Below are 18,124 nucleotides of genomic sequence, written 5' to 3'. Positions count from 1 at the left end.
GCCGGCAGTTTGACATGCCTGTTCTATATGAAATTAGAATATTAGCATGGGAGCTCCAGCAGGGATATATATGTATGTTTTGTGTTGTTATGAAGACGCAATACAATTATGGTTGGGGTTTTTAGTTAAATTCTTTGTTATGTTCACTTCCCAGAGTTTCTTGAACAAATGGAGTGACTATATTGAATTGATTTAATAAATAAATTCTCTCCCTATCCTTTCTGTGCTGTATTTTGGGGCAGGGGGAAGGAAACAAACAAAAGTCATATGCCCTTATCTTCTACTGAGGTGAAAACACCATGATGTTATAATAAACATTATGGTTTTACAACTGCAGGATAGAAGGGAAGCTAAAGAGATAGGAAGCATCATTCCCATCTGTGCAAAGATGACCTCCCCATTGTACTCCATAGAACTCCAGTTCTGAAAAGCTGAATCTTTGCAGTTAAGCTAGAAATAAAATTGCTCAGTTGCCCAGCACTGTTGATGGCATAAAATCAGAGAGAGATGAAACATTAGCCCAGAAATGAAATCAAGTCTCTTTGGGCTCATTCACATGTTCTACTTGCTTAACATGCTTATTCACATGTGCAACTTGCTTAACATGAAGATGTCCTTTTGTTTAATGAGGACATGAATGCACAATGGCATCCTCAAACCGTACCAGCCTCCACTATTTTTTTTTCTTGCCCTACTTCTAAATGCCATTTTTCAACTTCTGCTTGGTATAATCCATGCCAAGTGCTTAATCTGTGGCAAATCATTCCACAATAAATTTAAGAGTAGAAACTTTCCTGTTCTTCATCATGACTTGACACAATTTTAGGCATATTTCCCAGTTTCTGACAACCTGTGGATAGCTGGAAAAGTATTTCTGATTGGAAGTGATGCTGTCTCATAAAAATGGCAATTAAAATTCAGAACACTGAAGGACATTTATTAGAAGGACCCTACTTCATATGTATACAAAAAAATATCTGTTCAACTTAAATCAGATGAACCTTAGCTTTCTAGGTCCATTTCATTTCCGTGCTACATGTTAAAGAGGAACAGTATTTTTTTGGAAAGTCCTATGTTGTAATTACCCATATACTTTCACACATTACAGTTCCAGAATTCCCCATCAAGAGGGGCAGAATGTTCAATCCAACACTAGCCTGTGCTGACATAATCATTGTGGGCGACCTGCTCTTAAAACTCTGCTTTGCAGAATAGCCCCAAGGAAGTTAAAAAGATTTACTATTGATGCAGCGTCCTACCTTCTGGAAAGGGAGAGGTCAAAGCCTGGCAGCCCTGTAGGTGTGGTCAAATTTATAGTAACAAGCATATATTGAGGAATTTGCCTGTTCTGGCCTTTAGGGACAAGTGTGGGAGGGGAGGGGGGGAAAGGTTTTTTTTTTCAAGGGAGTTTCAGCTCTGGCACCTTTTTCACAAATATTAGCTGTCAGGTAAAGAACCCCCTCCCCTATTTTTCAGAAGAGCTGGGAGGCATAGCCACATTAAAGGCCCTTTTTTCTTTTCCAAGTGCTTTTCTCTGGAGTTTTTGAATAGTGCTGGTATTTTTCCAGTGGGAAAATCTGTCTGCTCACTTGCTTCAGTTTCATTACTTTTTCCTTGGTAGAGTGCTGCTTTGCCTCTCCTCACTCCCTCCAAGGTAACTAACTTTGCTTGAGAAAAATGGCAGATGGTCACTCATGTTGCCAAGTAGTGATTTATTTCCAAACAAGCGAACTGAAATTTACAACTTTTTCTTTACCACTCTATTAAAATGCAAAATTAATCTTTAGATCAGGTTTTCTTCCCAAACTTGGCATTTTTAAAATGGGCAGACTTCAACTCCCAGAATTTCCTAGTTAACATGCAAAACAAAAACCCAAGCATGCCGCCTGGAGAATTCCGAGAGTCAAAGTCCACAAACCTTAAAGTTTCCAAATTTGAAAAGAAAAACTGGTTTAGATGATATATTAGATATGAATATCCTTTTTTTAGTGGGAAAAAGGCATTTGTGATATGCTCATGCATAGTTTCCATTTGTCTTGGACCTGCACAGAAAAGCTCCTAATGTGGGAAAGTGAGCAAATTCATGTTTCACTATATTCAGTGGAGCCTTCACAGCCTCCAGTCCGCAGCCGTTGATATTACAAAGTGTAGGTAGGCAATGCCATTTTGTGGGGTCTCAGTAAAATTATTAATGAAAACTAGATGGTGATGGGTATTTTTATTTGAATATGAAATACTTTGGAAATACCAACTTTCTGATTAGTGACATAACTGAATCTTTAAAACATTTGATGTAGCCTTATCCTTGGAAGCTGTTTTATAAATCAAATATGGTAAGTTATAGACCATGGTTTATAAACCCAGCCCATTTTAACTTATTCAATAAACTCCAATTAAACAAAGCATTATTTAGTGTGATATAACTCTGCTGTGGCCCCAGATAAACATCATAAATGTAAAGTTTTGTGATTTTTTTTTGGGCTGTTTTAATGACCTGTTGATTAATAAATTAGCAACCACAATTTAGTCTCAGTGGTGTGGTTTATGTTTCATTGTATTGTCTAAAACAAGTAATTGGATTAATTCAATAAACAATTATTTAACCTTTGACAAATACATCACACAAATATAACATCTGTGTATATACAGAGCAAAGAAAAAGAATCTGTTGCTGTCTAGATGTTGCTAAACCACACCTTTCAGCAGGCAAGGTTTGCATTTGCAGTTCGGCAACATAAGAGAAAGGTGTAAGACTTCCTGTCATCACAACATTGTATATTTTCCTTGACAATTCTACAAAATGTCATGCATGCAAACAGTGAAACACTTGTACCTGGCTGGTCTCACCGCCTTAGTGAAATTAGGTGTTTGTCATCTTTCCATTGCTAGCCATGTATGTACCAGCCCTATGGCTTTGGGACAAGTTGGAACCTGTGAGGAGGATGGGGGAGGGGAAGTCTATAAAAAGGGAAGACACTCTACCTTCCCTTTTATTTGAAGGAAGATCAAAGATTCTTAGTAGCACTGCAATTGAGGCATTATGAGAAGGCAGGGTTATCAATAAAGCCATGCTTGCTACTGCCCTGAATGTTAAGGTCTCGACTTTTAACCCCAACATAACTCATTCCATACCAGAAGTGCAATGAGAAAAACATATCCTACTCACGAGATTTATTTCTATATAAATAATCTCCTGAATCAACTTTTGATGGTTAAATACTGGAGTAGTCAACCATTAACCCCTACCTTCTCAAAATGCTCCCTGCCATCCTAGCTTATCTTTGTTCTTTTTTTTAGGCAGATGAGATGACTTAAAGCATTGAGCTGCAGTAACCCTATTATTTCCTAAAATAATATGAGACCTATATAAGATCCAGAGGCATTTTTGTAAATAAAGATAGACCTCAGAGGTTGGTGCATTGCTTAACAACATGTAGCTTCTCATTTCTAAAAATAAAATCAGAGTGAATAGGGAGACTGGCAGACACCAAAGGCATGGACACAAATATGCTTATAGGGGCTTCTCTGATCAAATGGGGTTTATTTGACTTAAGATATAAAATATATAATAAGAACACATCTATACAAATTGACAGATAAAATATAACATCTTAAATACTTAGGACTGGCACAAAAATACTGCAATGCAATCCCACCTCTTTTGTAGTCCAATCAATCACTTTCTCATTCCCTCCTCCATTCTGTTTTTTCTTCTGATCAAATTCCTTTTCCAGATCAACTTATGTTTGCTGAACATGCTCTGTCTTCACTTTGCTATCTACTGAGGAATCTCTACTGAGATTCCTTTTAAAAAGCAACTTAAGAGTGTTTTGGCAAAATTTGATCTTCATTAAGCAAGTTGCAATCATCCTTTTGCTTCTATGTGGGAACAAAGGCACTCAGCAACCAAACTGGCTCCCTTGGGTCCCTCTGGCTTCCTTGAGGGAGATCTCAAGGCGAAGCTTCTACAGAAATGGCCTACAGACAATTTTGATATTTTTGGGGGGTAACTCCAGGGTTTTGTTTGGGGTACCCTTTTATAGTATCATAAATTGCACTTGTGATAAATAAGCAAAAAAAAAAGTCTTTATGCTATCTCTCTGTCTGTCTTTCATGTGGCCCATTTTAGTGCAAGAGACAACAGGGAAATTCTCACTTCCCTTGTCTTTCTCAGTAAAACGCAGCTTAGATAGAAGCAAGGTTCTCCTACCCTATGCATTTCTTAATAAATCTTTTGTTTCAAATTCATTGACAGTTGGCCAAAAACCATGCTCAGCTTCAAGAAAACTATATTGTTTCCTTAGGCACTGGAAGCCAGTTGGGATATGTTAATGTCTCTCAACTCAACCCACCCCATAGAGATGTTGTGTGGCAACAGGACACAGGAGCATTAGCTATATATACTACTTTGATTAGATTGAAAATAATGGTAGGATAAAAGACAATTACTTAAACAAATAAATAAATAGCAAGCATTTTCTGTTTGAATGAGACTTGCTATTATTTAACTATTAGATTCTCTTTTAGTATTCAATTCAAACACCTACTGTTTTTCAGATTGGAAATTCCCAAAGATTTAAAATGTCTAGGATTGCTTGTTTAGAGTCCTTCTAAAAAGCTTCTTAAGGGTCTTGCCCCTTCCTCCATTACCAAACTCTCTATCTCTGTTTGAATGCTATCCTAGCACCTTTTCTCCCACTTCTCTGCTTCTTTTCACCTTCAGTCCATTGCTCTCTCATCTCGGACCAGATGTGACACCACTGCACTCTTGCTGGCCTGCTGCTTTCGTCATTTTCTTCATCACTGGCTAGAAATGCATCTCTCTTCTGGAAAGAAAGTTGGGGGCACATAGTTTTGCTATGACTTTCAGAATTTATCTATGCTATGTGGGGTTGAACTTACCTAAGAAATATATAAAGAAAGGGCAAGTTGATAACTGCATGTGACCACTGAACCAACATGGAATGATTTGAGTTGAGAAAGAATAACTAGCCAAACCTGCCTTACAGGATTGTTGCTGTAAGAATAAAATGAAGGAAACCCCCATGTATACCTATGGTATTAGAATTAAGAAAAGATGGAATATAAATACAAAAATAATACAAAGCATTTTTCTCTACTTATAGAGCACTTGGTTAAAAACCCAAAAGTAGAAAGTTTTCTTTCTAAAAAATTCAAACTTTGAGCTGTAAACCTCATAACTAATCAATTTTCTAAAGTTTTCTAAATGTTTGTTTTAAATAAATCTAAATATTTATATAGACATATGAATGAACAATGGAGGAATCTTGGAAGGATAAAAAATATAATTTTAAGCTTCTAGTGATGGGTTGCACCTTTCTTATTTATTTTAGAAAAGAATTACCCTACAAAAAGCCAAAACCCCTATAGAGTATTTCAGCCAAGTACAATTTTCTAAGTTGCATCATGCCTTCCACTCCTACTGTAATCTTCTCAATCAGCACACAATACACCTGTCCTCCATTAGTTGCATTCATCAATCTGCTTTCAAATTCAATTCAAGGTGTTGATGATGACCTAAAAAACTCTTCATGACATAGGACCAGGTTATTTGAAGAACCAATTACATTTACCTGCCCACTAGGTCCAGAAAAAGAAGCATGTTATAGGTCTGGGCATATCATCTGATGGGGCCCCAAAAGAGTGTCCTTTCTTTGAAACTTGATCCACTTGAAGATTAGGTTGACCTTGACCCTAATGGCCTTTTGGAAGGCTTTGAAGATGTAGTTTTGCCATCATGCTTGGCTATCCAGCTGAGATTTGGAATCTGTTCAATAGTTGTATTGATAGTTCAAATGTACTGTAACTCTGCCACTAATTATGATTTCAATATGGTTTTTAATAGTTTTATGTTTTTGTTGTCTTATTTGTATATTGTTTGGATTTTTGTTTTGCGGTTATTTTAATTATTGTGAGCTGCCCAGTCATAAATGTGAGAGGGATGTCTGTCTCAATTGAATGAATGAATAAATAAATAGAATAAACCTGAAATGATAGGATTCCTAGGATCATCTCAGTCTGTCTATATCCTCTCTACGCAGAAAGCTGAGTCTTTCAAAGCTAGCAGTTATCGCCACCTCCTGGGTTAGGAAATTACTACAGTAATCACAGCTTCCAGCCACCTCAAGGGTAACTGGCCAAGGGCAGGTAGGTGATTTGGAAACATTTCCTTTGAGAAATGTATAGATGAAATTAGCCACCTTGGCTGAAACATTTTCTCAGTATTCAGAGAGCATAGTACAGCAGAGGACTGCATTGACATGCTATCATCCAGGCCTTATATATATATAGAATAAAGTTATGCTAGAATAAATTGCACAGTCCGAACTGCTGAGGCCTATTGTTATGCAACCATGAGGCAGTGAGTAGTATTTTCCTGAATTAATGTGAGACAAGGAAAACGATTGTTGGATACTACCAGCTTATAACAAAAAAAAATATCACCAATTGTTCTTAAGGTGACGTGAGGTGGAAGACAGTGAGAGCATGAGGTGAAGAATTCATATACCTTTCATGTTCCCCAGGAGGCAGTGGTCACTTTGGGGCATGAAGACAACATTGCAACATGCATAGAAAAGGGGTGGGGCTTATGTCATAATTGCTTCTAACAATCAAATTTTCCTTGTCCCCTTCTGGAGATCACTGGGAAGAGGAGTTGCAAGAAGCATCATGGCACTCCCTTCTGCTTCAAGCCCTACTCCTTTCCATGTCTATGACCCATCCATTAAGTTGTTGGACATAGAGAATGGGCATGGGATGTTGAGCCCTGTCTCCAAGAAGCATACAAAGCAACAGCAGTGTGAGAGAGACAGCTGGAAGTAGGCAATGTAAGGAGTTCAGTCGGTGTTAGAAAAGGCAGCGAAGCCCAGATGTGGAATCCATGGGAGGAAACATTTTTAAAAGATTCGTCCTTAACTGGCTTGCTCTAGATCTGCCTGGGAATTTACTTGCATAATTTACAAGATTATGGTTTGACCTCTTGACTATTAATGATACTTTTCTGATATCCGTTTAGTTCTCATTTCTTTGGGTTTGCCAGCTATATTGGTAATGACAGGAGACAATGCTGACCATGAGTGGCAGTGGCTGGCAGTGCTTGGAAATGGCCTGTAGCTGAGGAAAGGAGTCTGAGCAATAAAAACAATAAAAACTACAGCCATGTGAAAGAAAAAAGGTAGCAAAAAATCTATAATGCAATACAACATTAAATGCAACCAGATACTTGCATTTCTATGGGTAGGCATACGGTTCCAAAAGCACTTGTATAGTACAAAATGAAAGTAATATAAAAATGGTATGTTGTTAATTGAAAAAAACTTATAGATCAACAATGTGAAAGGAAATTGAATTCTTCACCATGATTAGTTATATCCATTTCATCTTATTCACATAGGGTGTCTTGTCAGTCAAAGGCAGATCAATATCATTTTGGAGGGAAAGGCAGATTATAAATTTAAAATAAGTATTTCCCTTGGTTTTCTTCTCCAATTTTATGTCAATTGATCTCTTTTGTGGACAATTCTCTGCTCTCTAATTAATACACAAGAGAGCTGTATATCTTTGTGAGTTCTTTAAAGTTTTGAGCAGAAATGTTTTTATTTTTAAAAAGAAGAAAAATAACCCAGTTTTTAAACTTAGAATATAATATAATCTTGTTTTTGTTCCTGCTTTTTGCTTTGGATAGACATATTGATGTACCATAATCTCGACTTCTAATAATGTGCATTTAATGATACTTTGAAACTCATTGGTTAAATAATGGTTCAAAGTGGCTTTTCTTACAGATTGAGTAGAAGAATGACTATTCCATTTATACTTAACTCCATAGATGATGCTCTTTTTAAATCAGATCTGGGGATTATGGTGAATCTGATCCACTTCATGCCACCCTAACTATTTATAACTGATTCAATAAATTAAGCATACCAGGATTTAGCATAATATGGGAATACAACCACTGACATGTAGCTACCATTTATAGAGATTATGTACCTCTTAGATCTGAGTAATACAGGAACAGCACACAAGGCCTGTTGCCAGTAGCGCTGCCAGTAGAGTTGCATAATATGAAGACATTCATTTAGTTGCAGTTCAAAAGATTTATTGCTCAAGCCTATACATAAGACTCTGTCTATATTGGGGCCTTGATGAGGTGAAAGTGTTTGTGTGGGTAACTGAAATTGTGGGCTATGTCGTTGGACATATATATATATATGTCCAGAAGGCTCTCCCAAGGTGAGCAGGCCATGATAGATACCCCAGACTAACACCGATCACATCTGCCAACCCGCAGTGGACCAGGGTGGCAGATTATGGTTGATTCTTTCCACATGCCAATATAACCTCAAAACCAGTCTCATTCCCCAGAGGCCCTAGGGCAGTGGTGGCGAACCTATGGTATGCGTGCCAGAGGCGGCACTCAGAGCCCTCTCTGTTGGCACGTGTGCCACCGTCGCCAGCAGCAGGTCCATCAGACCGCCACCACCGCCAGGAGCAGGAGCCCCATCCAGCACAAAGGAGGTAAAGCGGCCGACTAGCAAGCTCGAGTAGAGGTGGTAGAGCAGAGGTCACCAACCATTGTCGATTGGCGGACTGGAAGAAAAGGGAGGGGGAAGCATTTTACATGCGTGCGTGCACGGGGCCGTGAGCATGCACACGCTGCAAATGGACGGGGCTAGTGCCTCTGTGATACTCACTAGCTCTGCCCAGTTCTTGCGTGATGCAGTGCCTTGTATCTGCAGCTTGGGGCGCAGCAGCGGCCATTTTTGCCCCTTGCAGCACGGTGGCCCATTTTTGTGCCCCTGATTTTTGCGTGCCAGAGGTGGCACTCAGAGGTGCCTCCCTGTCCCCCTCCCGAGGGCACAACAATGCTGATGCACCCCTGGCACTTTGCAATAAATAAGTGGGTTTGGGGTGCGGTTTGGGCACTCGGTCTCTAAAAGGTTCACCATCACTGCCCTAGGGCTATTACTCACGGCAGTGGGAAGATCTGCCTGAAGGCAGAGGGTACTAAGAATCACCAGGTTAAATCAAGCTACTTTGGACTTTGCACATAGGAACGGTCAACATTCAACATTCAAATTTAAATGTAGTATTAGAAAATCAATAAAAATTTTACCAAAAAAAGATACTAGCAAAATTATACCTGAGATGCCCCAGAAAAGAAAAAATACCCGATGCATGGAAAAATGCTGAAGTGATTCTTATATACAAGAAAAGGGCCGAAGATGATTTAAAGACTATTCCCCAATAATCCTTCTTTCAGTCATCTACAAGGTTTTCACCAAGATAATAGCAAAAAGAATACTGAGAACGTTAAATGACGCACAGCCAAAGAAGCAGGCAGGATTCAGAAGTGGCTACAGCACAATGGATCACTCCAGGTTGTTCAGCAATTCATTGAAAGGCACAACAAGTACACCATGCCTCTGTGCATGGCTTTCATTAACTACAAAAAGGTATTTGACTCAGTATTTCAGCAAGCAATAATTAAGGTATTGCTCAACCAAGGCGTAGACACTGCTTACATAAACTTATTACAAATCGGTATATGAAAAAACAATTGTAACGATTTGCCTTAATAATCTTAAAGTGGAAATCAACATAGAACGAGGTGTTTGACAAGGTGATACAATATCATCTATCCTTTTCTCAGCCTGCCTTGAAGTTTCACAAACTATACAGGGCCAAAGATGGAATAAAAATCAATGGCGCCTATTTAAATCACTTAAGATTTGCAGATGATGTTTGTTCACTTCTCACAAGACCCAGAAGAGCTATAAAGAATTGCACAAAGCAGGAGAACCATTTGGCTTAAAAATAAACCTGAAAAAGAATCAGGTTATATTTAATAAATTCACCAAAGAAAGAAATATATATATATATATATCTGGAGAAGAACTAGACATTGTAGACCACTACATATACCTCGGCCAATGGATCAGTGATAACAGTAAAGGAAATTGAACAGGATGTTAAATGTGGCTGGTAGGCATTTGGTAAGCTAAGCATAATTTTCAAGAACAACCTCTCCCTATGCCTGAAGAGAAAGGTTTTCGATCAGTGTGTGCTACCTACTCTAACATATGCCGGTGAAACATGGACACCAACTTCATAATCGATACAAAAGCTAAGAGTGACGCAATTGGGGCAAAAAGCCATAGAAAGATACATGCTTGGTATTACAAGATAAGATAGAAAGACCTGTACATGGATTACAGAACAAACTAAAGTATACAATATCATCAAGAGAGTAAAAGAATGGAAAAGGAAATGGGCTGGTCGCATAGCAAGAAGAACTGATGGCAGGTGGACTAAGGCCGTCATAGAATGGATCCCACTTGATAAAAAGAGTCCACAAAAGAGAACTAAAACAAGATGGATCGACAACATCAGCAAGTATTGCGGGCCCAATTGACAAAAGAAAGCTCAGAACCGTACAGATTGCGGAAGAGGCTTTCATCCTGCAGTGGATAGACAATGGCTAAAATGATGATGATGATGAATGACACATAAGAATCTAGTCAATTAACATTCAGTACTAAACTGGTGCCAGATTAAGGGTCAACAGAATTCAAAAGGGTTGGATTTGGACCATTTGTAGCAATATAACAATGCTTAGCTGCTGACATGGTTAACTCTGCCCCCCAGCTTTACCTGCTCTTCTATACTTTGGCACATGTTTTGATATGTTCTGCAATGTCAGTAACTTCTTAAAGCAGCTGAATATTTTCTAGAAAGTGTACAGCTGCCTTCTGCAGCTATATGAGTTGGTTTAATGAATTATAAGTAGTTGCTACATTATGCCTTTGCACATTCTGAACTTTTGCCTTTGAATCCATGCCCTACCCAGCCTGAATACATATTTTCCAAATGGACTTCAGTTTCAGAAGAGTGACTATGTATCCTGAAGGGACACACACAACTATCTTTGTTTTCTGTTTGTTCCACATACACATGCATACACATGGACATACACATAGATAACTGTTGTTATCCAGATATTTCTGAAAGACAATTTCCAGCATTCCTCACCAAGATGATCCTGTCACAGTAGGCATTACAGTTCAGTAATATTTTCAAAGTCACAAGATCTCCATCCTTAATTTACAGTTGGCTGAATCATAGAACAGGCAAAAATGCAGCCTCCAAATAGGATTAACTTTGCTATAGCTAGGAAGCATTGTCCCCTCTCTATGGAAGGCTTTCCAAGTCAGCGTTCATTCTGTAGCTTTCATTCTACAGGCTGCACTCCAAAACCTAGGTCTAGCTTTGATAGTCAAATGCTAACTAAGCTCAATTTCATGGTCTCAATCCACTAACAGTAATTTAAATAATGTACCATTAGTACAGTGGTTCTCAACCTGTGGGTCGGGGCCCCATTTGGGGTCGATCGACCATTTCACGGGGGTCGCCAAGCAAGGCTGTCTGCCATTTTTTCCCCCTTTTCCTGCGGGTGCCTTACCTCCCTTGGGCTGGGCCAGCTGGTGGTCGGCCTGCTCCGTCTCTGCCGCTTGCCAGCTACGCCTCGGCCAGCGCAGGGGGCAGAACCACACATGTGCGGCGCTCCCGGGCAGGGAAAGTCCTCGACTTACGACTGGTTTAGTCCTCGACTTACGACCGGTTTAGTCCTCGACTTATGACCGGTTGGGGTCGCGGCATTAAAAAGGTTGAGAACCACTGCATTAGTAAATGTCAAAGAGAATCTACACAATTTGTAAGACTATTTGCTTATTTTTCTAGTATTTGGCGCCCCCTAGCGTTATAAAACATTTGTTACATGGAATAGATAGGGATGTCAATCTAGGTCACTCTAAAAACAATTTGTACTCAGGAAAGTTCTCATAGGCCTTTCTAATGAGCTCCCGTAACTTCTATAAATTAGTACATGTGAGAACTTCAATCTCATACATTTTTTGCTCAAAATATCAGTATCTAAATGTATATACTCTAAGTTAAAAAATAATTATATGGGACTTTTGAAATAAAGGTATTTAGAACAGAACAGGAAGGGACCTTGGAGGTCTTCTAGTCCAGTCCCCTGCTCAAGCAGGCGAACCTATACCATCTTAGGCAAGTGAATGTCTAGTCTCTTCTTAAAAACCTCCAGTGATGGAGCACCTACGATTTCTGGAGGCAAGCTGTTCCACTGGTTGATTGTCCTCACTATCAGGAAGTTTTTCCTTAGTTCCAGGTTGCTTCTCTCTTTGATCAATTTCCAACCATTGTTTCTCGTTCTTCTATCTGGTGCTTTGGTGAACAACCTGGCCCCCTCTGCCTTGTGGCAGCCCCTCAGATACTGGAACACTGCTATCATGTCTCCCCTGTTTCTTCTTTTCTTTAGACTAGCCAAACCCAAGTCCCGTAGCCATTCTTCGTATGTTTTAGTCTCCAGGCCCCTGGTCATCTTAGTTGTTCTTCTCTAGTTTAATTTAAAAAGAACAATCCAAAACAAAGGCCAGGGAATTTCCAAAAGTTATCCTATACATAACCTTTTTAAATGAATGAGAACTATGGAAAAGAAACCTGTAACTCTATTCATTTTAATGACCTCTGCATTGGGGAATGCCTTCTTGTAATATTCTCTGATTTTTAAGATGGGCTGCAAGGGAATAATGTAAAACAGCAGCTTGTCTCCTGAATTAATTTGGCTGTTGAGAACAGCTTTCCTCTTCTGATTTCTTCCAAATGTGTTGGACTTCAAATTCCATTATGGTTGAAGTAATTGATTGATTTGAATATTCTACTTTCAAAATTTAATTGCAAGTATAATGTGGATTGTGGTCGCAGAAATATTATGAACATTGTTCAACCATTAGGAGGTAAAGAAAAGTACATTAAACTGTTTGAAGTTGATGCCTTGGTAAGGCCACACTTGGAATACTGCATCCAGTTTTGGTCACCGCGATGCAAAAAAGATATTGAGACTTTAGAAAGAGTACAGAGAAGAGCAACAAAGATGATTAGGGGACTGGAGGCTAAAGCATATAAGGAACGGCTGCTGGAATTGGGTATGTCTAGTTTAATGAAGAGAAGGACGAGGGGGGACATGATAGCAGTGTTCCAATATCTCAGGGGTTGCCATAAAGAAGAGGGAGTCAAGCTATTCTNCCTGACAGTGAGAACAATTAACCAGTGGAACAACCTGCCTCCAGAAGCAGTGAATGCTCCAACACTGGAAGTTTTTAAGAAGAGACTGGACAGCCATTTGTCCGAAACGGTATAGGGTTTCCTGCCTGAGCAGGGGGTTGGACTAGATGACCTTCAAGGTCCCTTCCAACTTTACTATTATTATTATTATTATTATTATCATGCTGCTTGTAATTAACAAAATAACTAACAAATGTACTCTATGATATAGATACTGATTCAGAGCAATAAAATTCAATTTCCTTGCTTTTCCAATTGTAGCTTCTTTTTATGAATCTGCACTTGGTTAAGGCATCAGGCTAGAAATTGGAAGGCTGTGAGTTCTAGTTCTGTCTCCAACACAAAGCCAGTTGGATGATCTTGGACCAGTCACTTTCAGCTCTAGGAAAGAGACAATGACCAATCACTTCTGAAAAACCTTGCCAAGAAAACTGCAGGGATGGAACAATTTTCTGCTAGCCAATTTATATAATACGATATAATTGACATCAATGGCAAGTAGGTTCTTTTAATCATTATTGGCCAATAAAACAAATGCATTCTTACATGGAGGATAAAAGTAAATGTATAAGACCAATATAGATTTTGTAGGATGGTTCTTGAAGAAAATCCAGAAATTGGAGCCATCTCAGAATGTGGCAATAGGGACAATGGTGATTGATACCTCCCTGAGATCTCTACCCCATTTTGAAAAATTCTCCTCCAGGGTTTTTCTACATAGTCACAGTGATGCTTAAACTGTGATGCTTAAAGTCTTACACATGTATGCTTATGAGAAGACCTGTTTGTATATAGTCTTTACATCTTATCTCATCAATGAAGCATTTTTAATGAGGCTCATGACTAAAACTGTTGGCATCCAATGTAGCTTTCTTGATTTTGGGATTCATTTTATGGGATAAATTTTCTATGGAACTGAGGCAAGGCATAACCTTAAATTTGGGCCTCAAAATATATTTCTTCAGTTCTTGCAATGCTTACTGTCTTAGCTGTAAGGTTATGTTTTGTTTTAATATGAATTATTTTTAAAAGGTACCTTAATACATTTTGTAAACTATTCATTGCCATTAAGGGAGCAGGTTGCAGATATGGAATATAAATAACAGGGATTTTCTACTTCCCTATTATAATCATTATGCTTATGACAACCTGTTGAAATGTTATATAACCGTTACTGATTGGAAACGGTGGCAATAGTTTAGTGTTTATTAAACGGTGCTCCCCATGGCTATCTCCAAATTAAACAAAGTCATCACTGCCAATTAGTTCTACATTTTGCATGTTTGTCAAATAATATGCTTTGCCTTGTTACGAAAAAAAAAAGGCAAGGTTCCACGGGCAAACTAGGCAACATGTCGGTTTCACACGTTAAAAGCTTGCACGCTGAGTTCCAGTCTCGTTACCTTGCAAGGATCTTCGGCGCGCTCTAACTGCTACGCTTTCTGACCATACCACGCCATCTAAGAAGAGATTCCCTAAACAGCGCAGATGTTGGTTCTCACCACGCATCTTAGAACTAGGGCTACCCTATCCGGGCTGCATAACATGGAGAACGAAGACAACAAAAAGAGGAAAGTCTGGCCCGTGGCTGCCTCCCAGCGGACTTCCGGAATTTGCAGCACAGGTGGGACAACTCTAATCTAAATCCAAACACCAGCAATAACAAATCCCCCCTCCCCCCCCTCACCATGGCGTATATGAGTGTGCGTGTTTGCTATTGGCTTCTCGGGTAATTATTTTCTGCTTGGCCAATGAAACTTCTCTGCGAAAAAATCCCACCCCTTTTTATTAAACTCTGTATTTCTGTTTGTTTTTCCTCTTCTTCTCCCAGGTCCTTGTCTATCAATCAATTATAAGCGTGACAGTACCCTGTACATCGATTGGTGAGGATTCAAGTCAATTTGTGATTCCGTCCAAGCGATTGGATTTTCCATTGACGTCCGTCATTGTCAAACCCGTTCTTTTACATTGGCTAAACTTGGACGTTTCAGCAGACAGGAAAGATTGGTAAGAACAGATGCCAATCATTTGGAGGCGGTTATCTGAGCGAACAACGTGTATTTTGATTGATCAAACAGTGTAATCCTTGAACGGCGATTGGTCATAAATCGGTAAAATAGGCGGGGATTACAGGGCGGTGCCCGGTCTGCTGAGGAGGAAAATGGCGCCTTGAGGGGGGTCCGGACCGCTGCCGATTCCTTGCTAGCAGGCGAGTGAGCTCGGGGGAGCGAGTTCGTGCTCGGGAAGAAATGGGAGGAGAAATCAAAAGATGGAGTGGGGTGATAAATGGAGGAAGAGGTGGGATCTGTAAAGCGAGTAGGGGGCCTTTTGTTGGGAGGGGGGCCCCCGAGCGCGCGAAGAGGGCTGAAGCAACTGGGACCGGAAGGAGGCGGGGCTAAGATGAGAGCCCGCCTCCGGGGACCCATAAGAAAAACAGGCATGGGTGACGGGGGCAGAATGAGAGTGTCCATTCATTATTCTTGGGTTCAGAGAGCGGGAGGCGGGAAACGACGGGATATTTTGATAGTTTGGCGTTGTTGTTCGGTATTGTTTTTTTTATTGGCAGTATATCTGTACTTTTTAACAATAACCTGAAAGCAAACAAGTGGACCTTTGTGTAATATTTTTGCTTCAAATATATGTTTACTTATTTTTTTCCCCTGACGTCAGGCTATTTTGAAAGGTATAGGGTTATGAACTTATGTAGATTAAGAAAATGGTATAAGAATGGAGAATTAAAAGAGCTGGAGGATGGACAATGACAGTCCAGTCAAGTAATAGTAGAGAATGGGTGTGCATGAAAAGAGTTGAGATGGTCACCTAACGCAGACGACAGTGAGAATAAGTGGTTATAGGGCACTGGGACAAGCCTAAAGGCCATGCAGAATCCTGGGTACTTGGAACCAGGAAAGGGAAAGATGGGTGTGGGGATTCCAAACTCGAGAAAAAATGGACTGGGATAATGCTGCCTCTAATCATGGGACAGATGTTCAGTACAAAGGTACAGGACAGAGGGAGAAAGAGAAGGATGTAGCAGATGACTGTAAATGATGGAGAAAGTCAAGCTTAGCATTTCAAACCTTTGGACTTAAGTAACAGGCAAGTTTCCTCAAGTATTGGTAGTATATTCAGATGTACTGAGAATAAAATATAATTGATGGGGGGTACAGGGGACTGATGATAACACAATCTTCCTGTGTTTTAGATTGCTTGCTTCAATAGCCATACTGTATTTGCACAATGATTTATTGAATTAATCCAGTTTAGGCTTCGTTGTGATTAGTTTATAAGCACACAGAAGTCAAAAACTAGTCATAGAACCCCCTTGATTTAACAGACCTCAGTTTAGTTGACTTTGAATGCATTGAACAAAGTTGATTCATATACTGTATGAATGTGAATGTGTAAAATCCCAACTGCTATTGCATGCATGCTTCAGATATTTAAAACATGCGTATATAAAATCCTGTTCCTCTTTTATGATTATTCTGCTTTAACTTTGTTTATAATACAGTGAGGTGGCTCACCCAACACATTGAAATACAAATTATCCAACTGTAGTTTAGGGCAGTGTTTTCTGCAGACCTAACCAATGGAATTGAGGAAGAAATGGTCCATAGGATCCTAAAGAACAATCAGAAGGAGACCTTTTCCCCTGATCATGGGGCTAATGTTTGGTATGTTGAATCAGAAGGCTTTGTTTACTGTTCCAGTTAAAAAGTCTAAACAATCTAGCAACAAGGCATACATTTATTTATTGTACTGTGATTATTATTGCAGTTATTGGATATAACTCTGATATAATTTGCAATGGATATTTTTAAATAAATACTAAATTTAATATATTTGATCCAACCTTAAAAAGATTTTTTCTTAAAATTTCTGAATTATTTCAAAAATAAGATGTTACATACAAAATAACTGCAAAGACAATAAAAAAGAAATTACAGACAAGTCAAAAAAGAAAGAAAAATAAGAAAGTGTGCACAATATATACAGAGATTAAACATTAAACACACATAGTTTTTATAAATATTTTTGTGAATTTATTGTGAGTTGGGCTGAGAGAGTGATTGGCCTAAAGTGACAGTTCTCTAAGAATGCTTGACCCAAAGTAATACAATTGGCCTAAGGGAAGCTTAGAACTAACTTTCCTGATTTCTACCCAATATATTAACTACTATTTCAAATTGGCTATAGGTCCTAAACCACATAAAAGTCTGAAAAATTGAGGGAAAAATTGTGGAAAAAGAATAAGATTTACTAGTGATAGTAAATGGTGTGGGCTTAATAGAAAGTTAAATGTAAAGAAAAAGAATGGATACTCTGATGACTACGAACCTATAGCTTGTGTTTTATTCCTCTCTTTTTAAGGAAGATGTGTTTTACAGCCAATAATACTACTCTCCAGGATTTAAGGATCTCAGTCATGGTGATTCCTTGAATTAAAAAATAGGGATTTTAGCATACAATATAAATAAAATAATTTAAGTTTTAAAAATGATATTAAAAATACTTGGTTACTTGTGGCTGAGATTTTTTTCTCTTTGAGTCAAAACTTGCTTTTAAGATGTTGAATCCTTCCTCACTGGTTGATTGATATTTAACCTTAATCTTGGAAATAAGAATTTGCTATAAAGGTAGCCCTCGACTTACAACAGTTCATTTAGTGACTGTTTGAATTTACAACAGGACTGAAAAAAGTGACTTACAATCATTTTTTTCACACAACCATTACAGCATTCCCATGGTCACATGATTAAAATTGAGACACATGGCAACTGATTCACCTTTATGACGGTTGTAGTGTCCCAGGGTCATGTGATCACTTTTTGCGACCTTCTGACAATGTCAATGGGGAAACCAGATTCATTTAACAATTACTAATTTAATAACTGCAGTAAATTCACTTAACTGTGGCAAGAAAAGTCATAAAATAGGGAAAAACTCACTT

The sequence above is a fragment of the Protobothrops mucrosquamatus genome, unplaced genomic scaffold (assembly GCF_001527695.2).
Source record: "Protobothrops mucrosquamatus isolate PMUCROS unplaced genomic scaffold, P.Mucros_1.0 scaffold10, whole genome shotgun sequence".
Taxonomy (NCBI): Eukaryota; Metazoa; Chordata; class Lepidosauria; order Squamata; family Viperidae; genus Protobothrops; species Protobothrops mucrosquamatus.
Note: the sequence above shows the minus strand (reverse complement) of the source record.